This window comes from Sphaerodactylus townsendi, linkage group LG10 (genome assembly GCF_021028975.2).
Source record: "Sphaerodactylus townsendi isolate TG3544 linkage group LG10, MPM_Stown_v2.3, whole genome shotgun sequence".
Classification (NCBI taxonomy): Eukaryota; Metazoa; Chordata; class Lepidosauria; order Squamata; family Sphaerodactylidae; genus Sphaerodactylus; species Sphaerodactylus townsendi.
This window is the reverse complement of record NC_059434.1, coordinates 60,487,262-60,502,209: the sequence shown is the minus strand read 5'-3', so window position 1 is coordinate 60,502,209 and position 14,948 is coordinate 60,487,262. Positions and strand designations below refer to the sequence as shown.

The 14,948-nt window shown below is 40.3% G+C and overlaps 1 protein-coding gene across 3 annotated transcripts in view; it reads right to left on the bottom strand.

Annotated features, from left to right (window-relative positions):
• The window catches only part of SGMS2 (sphingomyelin synthase 2), a 47,376-nt gene extending 33,094 nt beyond the window's left edge, over positions 1–14,282 (bottom strand). The window contains exons 1-2 of one of the 3 annotated variants that reach the window (XM_048509836.1): positions 14,138–14,282; positions 13,870–14,039 (exon numbers count right to left, since the gene is read on the bottom strand). The gene's annotated coding sequence lies outside the window, so the exon portion shown is untranslated. Of the gene's footprint in view, positions 1–13,869 lie in introns of all 3 variants that reach the window. The other 2 variants (XM_048509835.1, XM_048509837.1) reach the window with 2 other exon arrangements.
• Between the last annotated feature and the right edge of the window lie 666 nt (positions 14,283–14,948).

Below are 14,948 nucleotides of genomic sequence, written 5' to 3'. Positions count from 1 at the left end.
TCATTGGAATCGGCAGCTCGGCTAGATGTAATTCAGACTCAGGATTAAGATTCTATTTCATTATAGATCTGGACTCTTCCTCAGGCTGTAAGAAAACCCATTTCAGAGTAACTGGAAAGAGGTAGGTAGATCAAAGATTCGAGCAGCTAGATTCAGTTGTGCTTGTTTGTTATCTATGGAGAATGCTAAAGTTGAAATGGCATGGGTTAAAAAGCAGTTATTAATGTTAGGTTTCAGAAGTACAAATCTGCAATCAAAAAGGGTGATTTCTCTCCTGTAATGGTAATCTTCTGGGTATATTTAAAATCTCTGAGTATTCCCAGATACTGTATTTTTTTTAAACTGCATGATAAAATGAATTAAAAGGCTGTTTTGCTGTAGTTGCTTTTCAGAATGTAGGTGCTTTTGTGACACAGGGAATATAGGTGTCTTTACTCACTTTGTCTCCGAATACTCTTTATTTGGCAAAGATGGAAAGAGATGGATAACCCCCTTATTATAGAAAGATGAGTTTATGTGCAAAGAGTAAAGTTTTTCCTATCTTCTGCAGGATTAGGATCTTTTATTAGGGTATAGTTATAAGGGAAAAGGGAAAATAATATGTATGTGTGTCGGGGAGGGGGGGAAGAGATTAGGCTTAAGGCTATCGCCATACCATTGAAGGAAAGACTTTAACCTTTGAATTATTAAGGCATAACGTCTGCACCAAAAAGAACCCAAAAAATGAAAATGCCTTGTAAATTGCTATCATCAACAATGTGGAGCACTGGTAAGACAGGTAAAACTAAGTTTAAAATCCCTCACTGCTATAAGAAGTCACTATTTCCCAGCTAAACTTATTTCACAAAGTTGACACAAGGCTTAAAACTCCACTTAATTTCTTAGAGGAATGGTAGGATGAATTGTAATAAACTATTGTTCTTCAACAAAGGTATCCCCTTTCTTTTTCTGTTGTCCATTTTGTTTTATACCCAGGATTCAATATATTTACTTAACGTGTTTTTAATAATATCCAAGGAGGAAGGGAAAGGAAAGCTTACGCGGTCAGAAACTTCTTACTATCTAAAAACTAGGGTTTTGTGCTGATCATACAGCAACAATAATTCCACTCACTCTAGAGTCATCCAAATATCCATTAAACTGATGATAGCTTCTTGTGAACATTTTGAAAATGCTTTTACTGCAGGCATTGGCAAGAAGCCTTTTAGGAAATTCAGTACATACAATTGAATTGGATGTACTTTGGAGAGAGCATTGTCTGGATTTCTACTGGATGGTGCTTTAAAAACATCTCAAGTTTGCACATTTATAAATATATCGTATTGCCAACTCTTCCTTTCACTTGCAAATTTGGCAGTGGTGAGCAACGGAATTGGAATTACTCTCCGTCTTAGGCAGTAAATTCGCCTGGCGGAGAAAAATCATTGCAAGATCATCACAACATGCATGATACGTTTCTCCTCAAGACATTAAGGCTACTTCTGGGTGGGAGTGCAAGAACAGGCCCCACGCCCCACTCTGGCGAGAGCAAGGGATGCAGGAGAAGGCAGGAGCTACACCCACAGCCTTCTTATGGCTTGGCTCACTGCTCCTGTTTCCTGATGCTATTTCTGTGCAGGCTTCAAAACAACTGCACGGGGGTGCTCCATGTCCTGGAGTTTCATTTCACTTTTCCTACTGAACTGCACTGTAACATTACCGCAGGAGATGTTCATGGACTACAATTCCCATCAGCCCTTGATGGTATGGCCAGTTGGCCATGCCAGCAGGGGTTGGTGGGAATTGCAGTCCATGAACATCTGAAGCACCAGAGTTGGACCCCCCTGCACTACAGTATAGCCGTAGATTAGGCCCCTTATAGAGCTCAAAAAGGAAAGAAATGGCTGCCTCTTGCCATTTTGAAAGTGGAGCTTAGCTAGGGTTGCCGCTTCCAGGTTGGGAAGTACCTGGAGATTTGGGGGGCTGAGCCTGTGGTGGGTGGAGTTTGAGAGGAGAGGGGCCTCAGCAGAACATGGTGTAAAGAGTCTGCCTTCCAAAGTGGTCGTTTTCTCCTGGGAAACTGGTTTCTGTAGTCCACAAATCAGTTGTGATTCCAGAAGATCTCCAGGCTCCACCTGGAGGTTGGCAACTCCAAACACAGTTCTGTCCTCATAGTGTCTATGAACGGCGCATTCAGATGGTTGCTTTGAGTGCAAGTCCACCAGCAACTCCCCCTTTAACTGGAATTAATTAAGACAGTTCCACGAATACTACAAGTCATATTCAGAATGAGCCTGATGTCACGTGGACATTCTCCAAGGGCTTCTCCTGTGTTTCATTCTGGGAAAACCCTCCACTTGGAAGGAGCCTACCTTTCATATGACATTTCACTGGTAACGTATTATAGAAGTATCCTTACAAAAATGAATATGATAGATAAATCCAAGAACCATTAATTCACATAATTCTGAAGCTAAAGAAGCATTTTGCAAATTTGGGGAAAACCACAGATTGGCAGAAAAACAAACCAATCCAGAGTGGGGAGGTAGAGACCACTTTCATTGTTTGTATACCAAAAATGTGCTTCTGACTTCTATGGCCAAAGCCCTGAAAACACCAGCACAAACAAGGTGTGCATGCTGCTTATTTGAAGGGTCTAGCTGAAGAGTTTCCAAAGTGTCTAGCTGAAGAGTTTCCATTTACGCAGCCACAAGCTCTCTCAAAAAGATATGTTATTATATTATGCACCTTAGCAACCAACAAATCAACTCAATTACTCAATCTAAGTGTGTCACTAAGCAATGAACTTCCCATTACTCATAAGCAACATTAGGATAAACTAAAACAGTTCTCCTAAAGTAAGAATCACAATTACTTGTTTGGTACAAATATAGATAACTGAAGTCTGGCACTTTCCAAGTTGTGGTATCTACAGCTGTAAAATATAGCAAATACAAAGTCTTTCAATGCTATGAAAGCCTATATTAGCCTTTCATTTAGTCTGTTTAGCAAAACTATTACATTTTCTAAGGATACTGTCAATGAGCATGAATGTATAACGTTTCCACAACTGCTACTGACAGTTTATAATAGATTCTAGATTTTATGTAAAGAAAAAGAATTAACTAATGCTATTGGCTGAAAACTTTATTCTCTAAAGGGAAGTTCTGGCACTACTGTATGGCTCCGTGCACATTTAATACTGTCTAGTCTAGGGTTGTCAAACTCATTTGTTCCAAGGGCGGGATATAGCATAATGTGATTTGGTTGGGCCGAGCCCAAGGGAGGGGCAGGTGCCTTGGCTGGTCAGCACCAAGGAAGCTTGCCAGACCAGATCAGCACTGGGGGGGGGGGGGGGGTATGTGTGTGAGCTCCTCAGGAGCAAGGGGGGTTGCCTCAGCTGGCTCGTGGGCCTGAAAAGCCCTCTTAAGGGCTGGATCTAGCCCCTGGGCCACATGACAACCCTGGTCTATTGCCATGATTAGAAGATTAAGAGTTTCCCTGACTCATGTGCTCATCTCTCTCTTCTTCCTCTTACAAGAATATGCCTCTCTTTCTTTTTGGGCTTTGGTACCAAACTACAGTTACTTCATCTGAACTGGAATTTTGCCTAATTGCCATTGGCAGCAAACCATGGTTTGCAAACCTACTTGTAATGATACCTTGGCACCAACTATGGGATCTATATTGCAGAATTTCTAAAATCTTGCATTCTGCTACACCATGGGGACAGCCTGAATAGCCAACAACCGCTCCAGAATATATTTCCAACAAAATAATTAGGCAGACTTATTACTTGGTAAACAGAATGTATGCTGTTATCAGACTCAATTCCATATTAGTTTTAAGTTATTAATTCATTGTTATTTTGTGTATCTAGCAGATTTGTTCATAACACAGCCAGAAAGGTTGCATTCATTTCGACAAACAATCCACTCATGCTGCATTTAAAATGCAAACCATGTTTAGTCACTGTACAAATACCAGTTTTTGGCAGGGCCCTGTAAAGTTACCCCCTTTACAGTTCTATATAAACACCATGAGAAGAGTTTCACAGATTAAATGAGCAACACACTTACCATGATAAATCCAAATATTATTTTCTTCCACATAAAATTACCTACAAAGATTAACAAGCAGCATTCAAGACAGTAAACTCATTGCACTGTGGGACTGGACAAGAATAACATTTTTAAGTGCCTGCAACTTGAAGGGCTGTGGACCTGCTCATCTATACTCTTAGAAGTATACTTTTAGGCCATTTCCACATAAGGTATTTGCCAGAGTCCAAAGCTGCTGGTAATTGGAGTGGTGGCTTTTACTTTTCCACAGAATGATGGTGCACTTTCCCAGTTTTTCTCCGATCAACATTTCTTTGCTGTAAAGTTTTGGGGGGACATCACAATAAAGCCTGCAGGGCCGCCATGTGTGCACGAATGTTTGGATTTTCCTGGCCGCATGGCAGTCCATTTTTCTTCCTTCTGTCTCCCTCAGTGCCTGTTTCCCTCTCCCACCACCAGAAGGGGGTGGGTGGACTTTTTTTCTTTTTTAATTGGCCACTGAATATTGTCATAGTAATATAACCTTACAACCATCTGTATATCTGGCTCTCTGAATTTCCAGCTTTCATTATAAAAAGAAAAGCAAGTCTCTAGCCCCTTTCATTGTGGAAAAGAATATCTCCGCAACACAAAAGACTAGAGCAGTGGTGGCGAACTTATGGCACTCCAGATGTTCATGGACTACAATTCCCAGCAGCCCCTGCCAGCATGGGCAATTGGCTGTGCTGGGAGAGGCTGATGGGAATTGTAGTCCATGAACATCTGGAGTGCCATGGGTGCCACCACTGGACAAGAGTAAGGTTGCTAGGTCTAGGTTGGGAATTTGGGATGTGAAACCTGGGAAGGGACTGTAATTGCCATAGAGTTCACCTTCCAAAACAGCCATTTTCTCCAGCAGAACTGATCTCCAACACCTGGAGATCAGTCATAATCTTCGTTGATATCCAGCCACCCCCTGGAGGTTGGCAACCCTGGACTAGAGGCTTACATGTATTTGTTTTTAAAGAACAAAATTTAGCAATGATATAACTATCTGTGTACCAGTTTCTCTCAATTTCTGAATTCTGTTGCGGGGTGGGGGCGTATCTTTAGTCCCTTTGATTGCAAAGATACACCTTTCTCTTACATTTCCACAATAAAAAGGGCTAGAGACTTGCTTTTCTTTTTACAATGAAAGCTAAGAATTCAGAGAACCTGACACACAGATGGTGATATTATTACTGCTCTTGAGGAAAAATGAGAAGCCCCAGTTGCCTGGAGCAGGAAAACTTGAAACATGATGGAGCTCTGTTGCTGCTGTGCTGCACTGGCAGCTGCAGCAATTATGGGAAAAGCACACAATCCTGTCCCATGTGGAAAGCACCTTAAATATGAAGCACTGAATTACGGTGACGATGTCACTATTCAATTAAAAGTGTAATGTTTCAATTCCTATTTGTTTCTCAGTTGGCTTTAAAAAGAACAGATCGGAAGTGATTTTACTGAACCAACCAGTTTTGATCCATCATACCCCTCAAACCAACACACTCTTTGATTTAGTAGCCTTTCTGCCTACAGGAAGCAAAACAACGTGATGAAGTAGTTTGTCAAATTCATGTAGCTCCTATGTGTTATGTTGCTTTGGAAGGGATGGAAATACACAGATTTACTGAGTAATGTTCCTTGATGGAAACTTGGAGCAACAGATTATTTCCCTCTGGAAGTCCTCCAGCAATGAGCTCAAATAAGTCTATATGATTCGCATGACCAACAGACCTTACTCTGCTCCAACTGGCTGCAGTGCCAAGGAATGTTTACTGTATTAACACAAAATATTTCAAATAGGCATGGGGGAAAGAGCTGCAAAAGGAGGGTGAGAAATTGTCATTTACTGATGACATTCCTGGAGAGCAGAGTGGATGATCTCAGTAATACAGAGAATCAGCGGGAGAAATCAATACATTCTTCCTTCAGCCAATAAGGCTTGCTGTTCTTTGCTCTAGGCCCAAGGGGTTACATCAATTGCAATTCAGTACTGATTAAGCCTATTTTTAGGATCCACGGCTAAAATAAAAGAGCATCTAAGAATAAAGATACAAGTTTTACTAAGGTAAAGCTTCATCAGAACCACTTCCTCAACCCTGATCCTACAAGTTGAATAATACTGACTTTGCGAGTAGGGTGGGGACATACCTAACAACTGAAGCTTCAAGAAAATATTTCACCATCTCAAAGTGTCCTTCCCCAGGGAAGGGAGACAGCCATTTGTATATCAGATTTTTGTTTTCCTATCTTAGTGTATCTTCTGACCTCAAGCAATCAAGGTGACTTCCAGGTCTTTTCCTATCCCCCGTCCCATAGTGTAGGCTTTTCTGATTGCATCCTAATCTTTGTTTCAGGTGGATAGCTGTGTAGGTCTGCAGCAGAAGAGAAAGAGTTGAGTACAGTGGCATGTTAAAGACCAAGAAGACTTTCAAGTATAAGCATTTGAGAGTCCAAACTCCCGATATCTGCCAAAGAGAGCTTTGACTCTCCAAAACTTATACTCTGGAAATCTTGTGAGTCTTTAAAGTGCTGTTGAACTTAAAAAGACTTACTATATAAGTAAACCACACATGTTAAAAATATGTGTACATTTCCTCACATGAATTAAAAAAATTATGGTATAACAAACTAGTGACTGAACTTTTACAGCCTGAAATGCAACACCGAGAACTAATTAAACACCCCAAAGGAAAGGAAATTAAGATTTCTTTCCTTGTATCCTTTTCTCAGTCTCGTTTTGGTAAGAACAACTTTTCACATACAAGTGCTAGAACTGTCCACCTATTAGTGCTGTCCCAGAATACACACCTGAATAATGTACAAAAAAGAGAGTTACTACTGCCATAAGGCTATTCTTGTTTAAAACTCTTCCTGTGATATTAAATTACATCCCCATTAATTGAAGGGAAGAGAGTTATTTGGGAGCCATTCCACAATGAAAATTATCAAAGGAACAGCAGGTCCTGGACATCTCCCTTAAAATTTAAGTGCCGCAGCAGCTGCTGGATTTGCTGAAATACAGACCAAATATTTCCATGCCAGAAAGAACAGTCATGGAATGGGTCCCAAAATGTCAACTCTGCAGTGCTCTCTGGAACAAGAAAAGCAAAGGAGCCTTCATTGCCTGTGGTCTGATGCTATCCACATCAGCAAACAGCACCAACGGAATAAATTTCAAGGCTGTGAACCATCCTGAGTGTTCAGCAGCAGGCTGGGACATTGATTCAGCTCATGGGAAAAGTCAACCTGCCATATCATATGAAGTAATACAGTTGTAATGGACAAAGTTCCTCAGGATGACCTTCTGCTGATTTGAGACACCATCTAAAACAGGGTGTGAACTATGCTCATGCATCTTTGGACAAATCTCAGAGAAAATAGTTAATGCAGACATACCTAGAATGTCAATTTAAACTAAAATCAGACTGTTCATTTTTAAACTGTTTAATTAATCAGCATGGTGTAGTGGTTAAGAGCTGCACATTCAAATCTGGAGATCCAGGTTTGATTCCCAGTTCCTCCATGCAACCAGTGGTCTCTAATCTAGAGAACTGGGTTCAATATTCTGTTAGTCACAGTTTTCTCAGGATTCTCTCAGCCTTGCCTCCCTCACAAGGTGCCTATTGGGGGAGAAGGGGAGGTGATTGTAAGCCACTTGGAGACTCTTTTCAGTAGAGAAAAGCAGGGTATAAAAGTCAACTGCTCTTCAAAACGAAAGAGATCTCATTTGAGTATTAGCCCTTGCTTTCTGTTCCTCATGACTGTTTCTGTTCTGTATGTGCATCACATCATTCACATGGCGGGGCAGGGGAGGAATCTTGTATTCACTTTTAGATAGAGTGGAAATCAAAACTGGCCTATAAGCAAACACTTAAAGAGTTCAAGCTACTTAACTATCCCAAATTACAAACTGCCCTCACCTGGATGGCCCAGACTAGCCTGATCTTGTCAGATTTCAGAAGCTCAGCGTGATAGGTTCTGGTCAGTACTTGGATGGGAGAACACCAAGGACTATCAGGGTAACTATGCAGAGGAAGGCAATGGCAAACCATCTCTATTAGCCTTTTGCCTTGAAACCCTACTGGGTAGGCATAAGTCCCCTTTGACTTTACTGCAGGTTATGCGAATGACACAATAAACTGAATGGTGTTAATAACTAACATTCCCAGTAGATCAGTCTTGTACTGAGAGGTCCCACAGCAAGAATCACAGTAGTTTTACAATAGAACCTGCTAACACCATACATTAACAGAATTATTACCAGTATGTTTTAGAAAGTATTTTAAAGAAGCTATATGCAGACAAAAATATGCTAAGTGAATTAAACCAACAAGGACAATTTAACTGTGAAGCGTCTTGAGATCTGTTACAAAATTAACACTATTTAAATATGTAGTATAATCTGAATATTTTCTAAAGGAGGAAGATAAACTTGGAAACAGAAAAAAAATTCCCTCAAGAATAATTTGCTACCATATACATTTTCTCAGTTTCTCCAACTTGGCAGCAGTTCATTTATTCTAGAAAGATAAGTTGTATAATGCGACACCATGCATTCATATACAGTGTGGTACAGTCATCAGTTACGGACATTGCTTCATGCTCGGAAAGCAAGGAAAAATGATGAGGAAACGAATGTTAATGCCAGTGAAGGGTTCTGCAAACGTGAAAGATTAATCAAGCAGTTCTTCTCTTTTTCAAAAATGCCATGTCAGTCTACACTTTAAAAAAAAGTTAACAAAAAAAATGAAGTGAACAGGAAGGACACTTTTTCTTTTTCCAGAAAGCGATGGTTGGCTTCTCCCTCGATAGTTTCTTGTGTTCTCACTTGGAGATGCCTGCATTTGTATCTTTGCAATGCTGGCTACTGCCCAGCTGGGGAAACGAGCAGCCCTCATTTCTGGCCTTGCTAACAAATGACACCATAATGATTAAGCAAAAAATAATAATAATAATTAAGATTCCAGCATAGCAGCATTGTTAACTCCTTGGGGATGTTTTCAAATATATTACTGCTGTTAAAGAATAGGAAGTCCATTGATGATATTTGACCAGTGAATCAGTCCTAATACCAAATGGTTTGTACTTTGAATAATCTAACTCTAACACGGTTTGCTCTGAAATAAATCTGGCAGATTTCAATGGATTTACCTCTGAATGTGTTTGCTTTGAATTTAATCGACCCGAGTCATGCTTATCCATACTTGTGTAGAAATAACGAGAAACATCTGAGAGCTACTTTCTCCATTAAACACACATAAAGCTAAAATGCCACTGAAATAAATGAAGCTTGCTCTTAAGCCATAGCAGCCTAAGTCTGAGCTCATATTTGACCATGGTAGATGGTACAGATGCAGAACTGAGGAAACAGTAGTTGCCTGTCTTGCAGCAAATTTCCTGTGAATGCCTTGTTTTAGCTCCTAAATAAATGTCACAGCATCAGCTGGGACAGTACTGTCTGTGATTCTTAATACCCTTTGGAATAGACTGGGACAGTAGTGTCCATGGTACAATGACTCTCCTAATAGGCAGAGATTCTGAAAGACAGCAACGCCTCTGTTAAGGGTTGGCTTCCCAGCATCTGCTCGGCATATAGTAGTACTGTATCCGTATTAAAATGAAGTGTCATGGCACCCACGTTTATAAAGTGATCAAAATGTATTGAAGACTACCTGGACACAGATTAGGTACAGTGTACTTTATATACAAAGATTAGGATTAAAATCCATTAAATTAAAAGCAACCTCTAAAAAGCTGGTTTGAAAACTAAATTAGCTCATCTTTTAGAAAAAGGAAAGAAAAGGAACATTCAGCCCAGTCTGCAGCCTAAGTTAACTGAACATTAACCAGTGATAGATAGATACAGATAACCTTTAATGGCATAGTACAAAGATTTAAAATAAAAGACAAAAAATTAAAAGACAAAATACACAGCAAAATTAAGATCGTTTGTTTATGACCATGCATAAAAACCTGGCCGTTTGCTCTAGAGCACATTAACCAGTGGAAGTCCTACTTCCAGACTTAATATTATTGTATTTGATAATGGCTATAATAAAAAAGATATGAAGTTGTCTTTGCATCTGAAAAACATAAACAATGACATTTTGGCATACATATCCACAACCAGCATGTCCCTGAAACTCAGGCCCCTTCCGCACACGCAAAATAATGCGTTTTCAAACCACTTTCACAACTGTTTGCAAGTGGTTTTTGCCATTCCGCACAGCTTCAAAGAGCACTGAAGGCAGTTTGAAAGTGCGTTATTCTGCATGTGCGGAATGAGCCTCAGCCAGTTCCACCTCAATGCCATTCAGCTTATACTTGCAGCTTTCGGTAGTTTATGAATGGTTCCCACCAGTTCATAGCTACGGATATGGGAACTTTTTAAAACGTCTGTAAAAATAAGGAATATTTCTAAATTATGACCCTCACCTGGATCTCAACAGTCTTTTAAACATGTTTTGAGTAATCTTATTAGAATATTTGAAAGGAAGCAATTACATAGGTGAACTGAATGATTTTAGGGTTTTTTTCTTATGCCAGCACTGACACCCAACAGGGCAACAAGCCCTTAAACAATTTCACCTTCTTCTTCTTCCCACCCCGCCCCACTGGACATGTGTCTCCAAATGAAAATAGGCATGAACATAAGGTCAGAGTGGGTAACTTTAAACTTCAATTCTTATTGAGCAGTTGGTCCTGGCAGCCCTAGAACATTAAAGTGTCTGCTTGGCTGCAGTTTTCAAACCACTTATTCCAAGTACTCTCATTTTTGTTCTACAAATGCTCTCCGTGCTTGCTGCCATTAAGGGCTACTTCTCATGTTACAATTTCATACCCAAAACCAATGCATTGCAAAATACATATTTTTTTAAATTAAAAAAATTGATGTATGAATATCCTTTGCTGGCCTGATACAAGGAGTGACAGGGAACATCAGGAGGTGGATCAGCATTGCATATCATCATCATCAGGCGGACAGCGGAAAGATACTTGCATAGAAATTCTTGTATTACAAAATGTACTCTGTTCTATAAACCAAAAGTGGAACTGGGCACTTAGGATGATGATTTACAAAAGAATAAGCCTTAAAACCAGAAGCTATTGATTAAAGTCACACTCTAAATTAAGAAATGGCTTCATGGTATGGTTACGGAAATATAAAAGGTTACCAAGTGGGGGTTTTTTTGCCATCTGCTGAAAGAATTATGAATTGTATAAACTACCAAAAGTATCATGATTTATAAAATTTACTATAGACCAACCTAAAAGCATCACCTGCTCTGTGGGAGCTTTTTTATCCAGGTCTTTGGACTGTTTAGCAATCTCTTGGGAATAGCAGGCCAATCCCTCGGAACAGATACTGAGCAGCTCAACAGTAGAGTGTCATTATAAACTGCAGAATGAAAAAGAAGGCCACATCTGGCTGTCTGCTGCAGCAGACAACAGCCTCTTGCTGCAATAAGGAATCCATCACACATAAACATGAACAATCTGAAAGCGATGACAGATTGCTGGCTCTGGACACAGGAAGAACCAACTCTCTGTTTGAAGCACTCCGAAGTAGGCAGGGACTTAACCTGCTTCAAGGCGGGGGAAAAATGCCCACCCTTGCCATAGAAAAAGCTGTTTGATTAACAGCAAAACTAGTTGTGTCTACTAAATAATATTTTCAAAATAAAAAGTTTATCCTAGGAAAAAAGTTTTAAAATTACTACATTCTTATTTATTTTATTTTATTTATATTTATATTTTAGATTTCTAGGCCGCCTCTTCCCCGAAGGGCTCGAATTTGACTGAAATTAATATCCTGTTCTCTTGTAACTGACATGAGGTTGTCACAACTTTTTCAGTTGTCATTTTTTTTACTGCAAACTTATTTTTATCAGTTCAACTTTTATATTATTCAGAACTCATTGAATCTTCTCCATGAGATCACCCATGTGCAGCGTATTGTGCTCATGGGAGGGCTGTTTTACACCTTAGTCTAATGAGACAAAGTGAAACTACATTCAAAGATGATGTTCTGTTTGTCAAAGTTTTTCACTTATGAAGAACCTACCAATTACAGAACACCACAAATGCACAAACATTTGGGAATAACATCACAAATTAACTTAGGCTCATGGTTCTTTTGATCTAACTCACTGACTTTAACAACATTACCCAATTTAAACAATAATTTGGCAAATTATTCAAATGAGAAATTTCAGTCCAGAGTAATTATAAGGTTAAGTCCCAAATAATACATAATAACCAGACGTGTTAAGTACTTTGTATGTTTACAAAAAAAAAAAAATCTGGCAGAAGATTTATTCCCTGCAGCACAGAACACAAATCACTCAACAAAGGATAACTGGGATTCTCATTAAAAATCTGATATATTTAAATAAGCTAGTTACAGTGCAATCCTTACACACTTTTAGTTTCATTAAAGTCAATGAGCCTAGAAGGGTGCAACCCTACCTAGGTTCATACTGTCACAAGGACTCTTGTGGTCCAAAAGAAGCAGCTATTAGAACAATGTGACAGCCAAAGTTAACAGTCAGAAACACATGCTCAGTGCTTGAAAGAAAAAGTCTTGTGGATTCAAACTATCTTTTCCTAGATATTTTCTCATACCTTCCCTTCATATCTGATAATCCTCATTCTGTAGCAGTTGCAAAGCTGCTCCCATTACAATGGTCAGTGATTCTGTGCAAACATTTGCTGAAGTATTACCTAAAGGATTAATTAGTGATTTCAGAAAAAAGGATACCTACTTAGAACAATACACCTCAATACAATAGGCCAAATAATTTCAAAACTGTTTACTGCCAAGAAACTAAACCAGGTTCCAAGCTTCTGAGTAAAATCTACTATCTCCAGATGTTCATAAACTGAAACATTCAAGGATGGAAGTATCTAGTAAATGTTAATGGCAAACATCTATGTTCACTGTAACCACTAAACACAATGTAATAAAGAATATAAAGTCATTTCTTTCTTGGTATTCTCAGGGCTTTTGCTTTCGGTTAAGAAGCCTTCCTTGAGAGTCAAGAAATTCTCTCAGAAGTAATGATTCCCATAAAAGCACCATCACATATAAAATTTCCAAATACAACAGAACAGGAACATAGCAGAGTCACAGTACATTCTAATAGTTCAAACATTTAAATGGTTTTGTCTTTTAAAATGGACTTGTTCACTCCATAGTCTATATAGAAGTTGACAGTAGTTAGAAGGATGTTGAGTGCCTGCCAATACCCGGCCTCTGAGCACTTTTAAGTTATTGCAAGACTCCAAATAGTTCTATAGAAGATAAACTGAATTAAAGAATGCTTATACTTCAACAGTTCTCAGGAAGATCTATTGGAAACCAGGAGGGACTCCTCTGAGGACAAGAGCTGTCCCTTTAGACCTTTCTAAAATAAATGTTTGTTTACAGTTAAGTTCTCATAATACATTATACCAGCAGCAACACTGAACCAGAGAAACCAATAAGATTTTCAAGTAGTTCCTGAGAGCTTATCTGAGCAAATACAAAAATCATTCCACGATGTTAACTTGTTATGCAGGCCCCTGGCAGTCTTCCGTGAACCAAATCAATGAGCAGCTTTTACCAGCTTTAAAACTAAAATCAGAGGGACGGAGGGGGAAAAAACACGTTTTCTAAAAAAGTAAATAAATAAACAGATAACAAAACCCAAGAAAAAGTGTTACCAGGTTAACTCAGCTCATTCACACTTAGTAGCATAAGAATCTTTCCCCAAGTACAGACTTCAACGACTATCCTTTCAGAAAAGAGTAAAAACCAGCGTACTTCCGAGTACCTCCGGCTTGACAGATGGGTTCTTGCCCACTTATTTGGGAAGGGACAGAGCTTCCAGTCTTCCAACGCCTCCTTTGCAGCGTCCGGGCTCTTTGGCACTTCCAGGATCTATCCAGTGGGAGCCGGAGCCACTTCTGGCTCTAAGGAGCCGCCGGCAGAAACTGCTAGAAGAGAAAGTTTGCTCGCACTTCTTCGCCCTCTCCCCCGCAACCAACTTTCCTCGCTCTCCTCTTGCAGCGCTTGCCCGATGCACCGTTACCTGGACGCTGCAACAGCTGGGGAGGCGTCTTGAGCGGGAGGGCGGCTCCTGGGAGACCGAAAGGCAGCCTCTCTCGGCCGCTGCTTTTGGAGGCGCCGCTGGGTTTGCAGCCAGCTTCATGCTCCGGGCTCGTTCCCTCCTTCGCTGCCTCCCTCCCTCCCTCCCTCCCGCTGTCTGCCCCAGCCTGGCCTGACATCATTCATTCTCCTACATTCACACACACGCCCACTCCATTTCCAAACAGTGACTCACCCCGGCCCTGCTGCTATTCAAAGGATGGGCAGAAAAACCGGTTAAGACCTCTAGGGGAAGGAACAGTTTTTTAAAAAAGAAACTGAGAAGAAGGGGGAAGGCCCCGTGCAGAAACTCAAGGTGGGAAGTGGAAAAGAGGCGAGGCGTTAAAGCCACACGGTCATTGCAGCGCATATCCTACTCTGCATTTGAACCAAGCCCTGGCATCGCAACGCTTCGGGCAGATGTCGAAGAGAACGGGGGAGAGGCTGGTTTGAAAACTCCAGGGAAGCTTCTCAGGCTACCTTAAAATATTAGCCCAAAGAGTGAAACTCAATATTGGCAGAAAACCAGCGGCTGAGGCTCTAATGCACCCTCCCAGTATTTTCTAGACTTTCCTTCCTTTGTGTTTTCTCTCTTTTTTTGGCCAGATATGTTTAGTTTGGATCAGAGTTGCCAGCCTTTTTTGAGCCTGTGGGCCCCAGTGGAATTCTGGCACAGGTGGGTGGGTGCAGCCGCGAACTGGCTTCCACAGGAAGTGGAGCTCATCACAAAACACTGCCACAGGAGGTGGAACCAC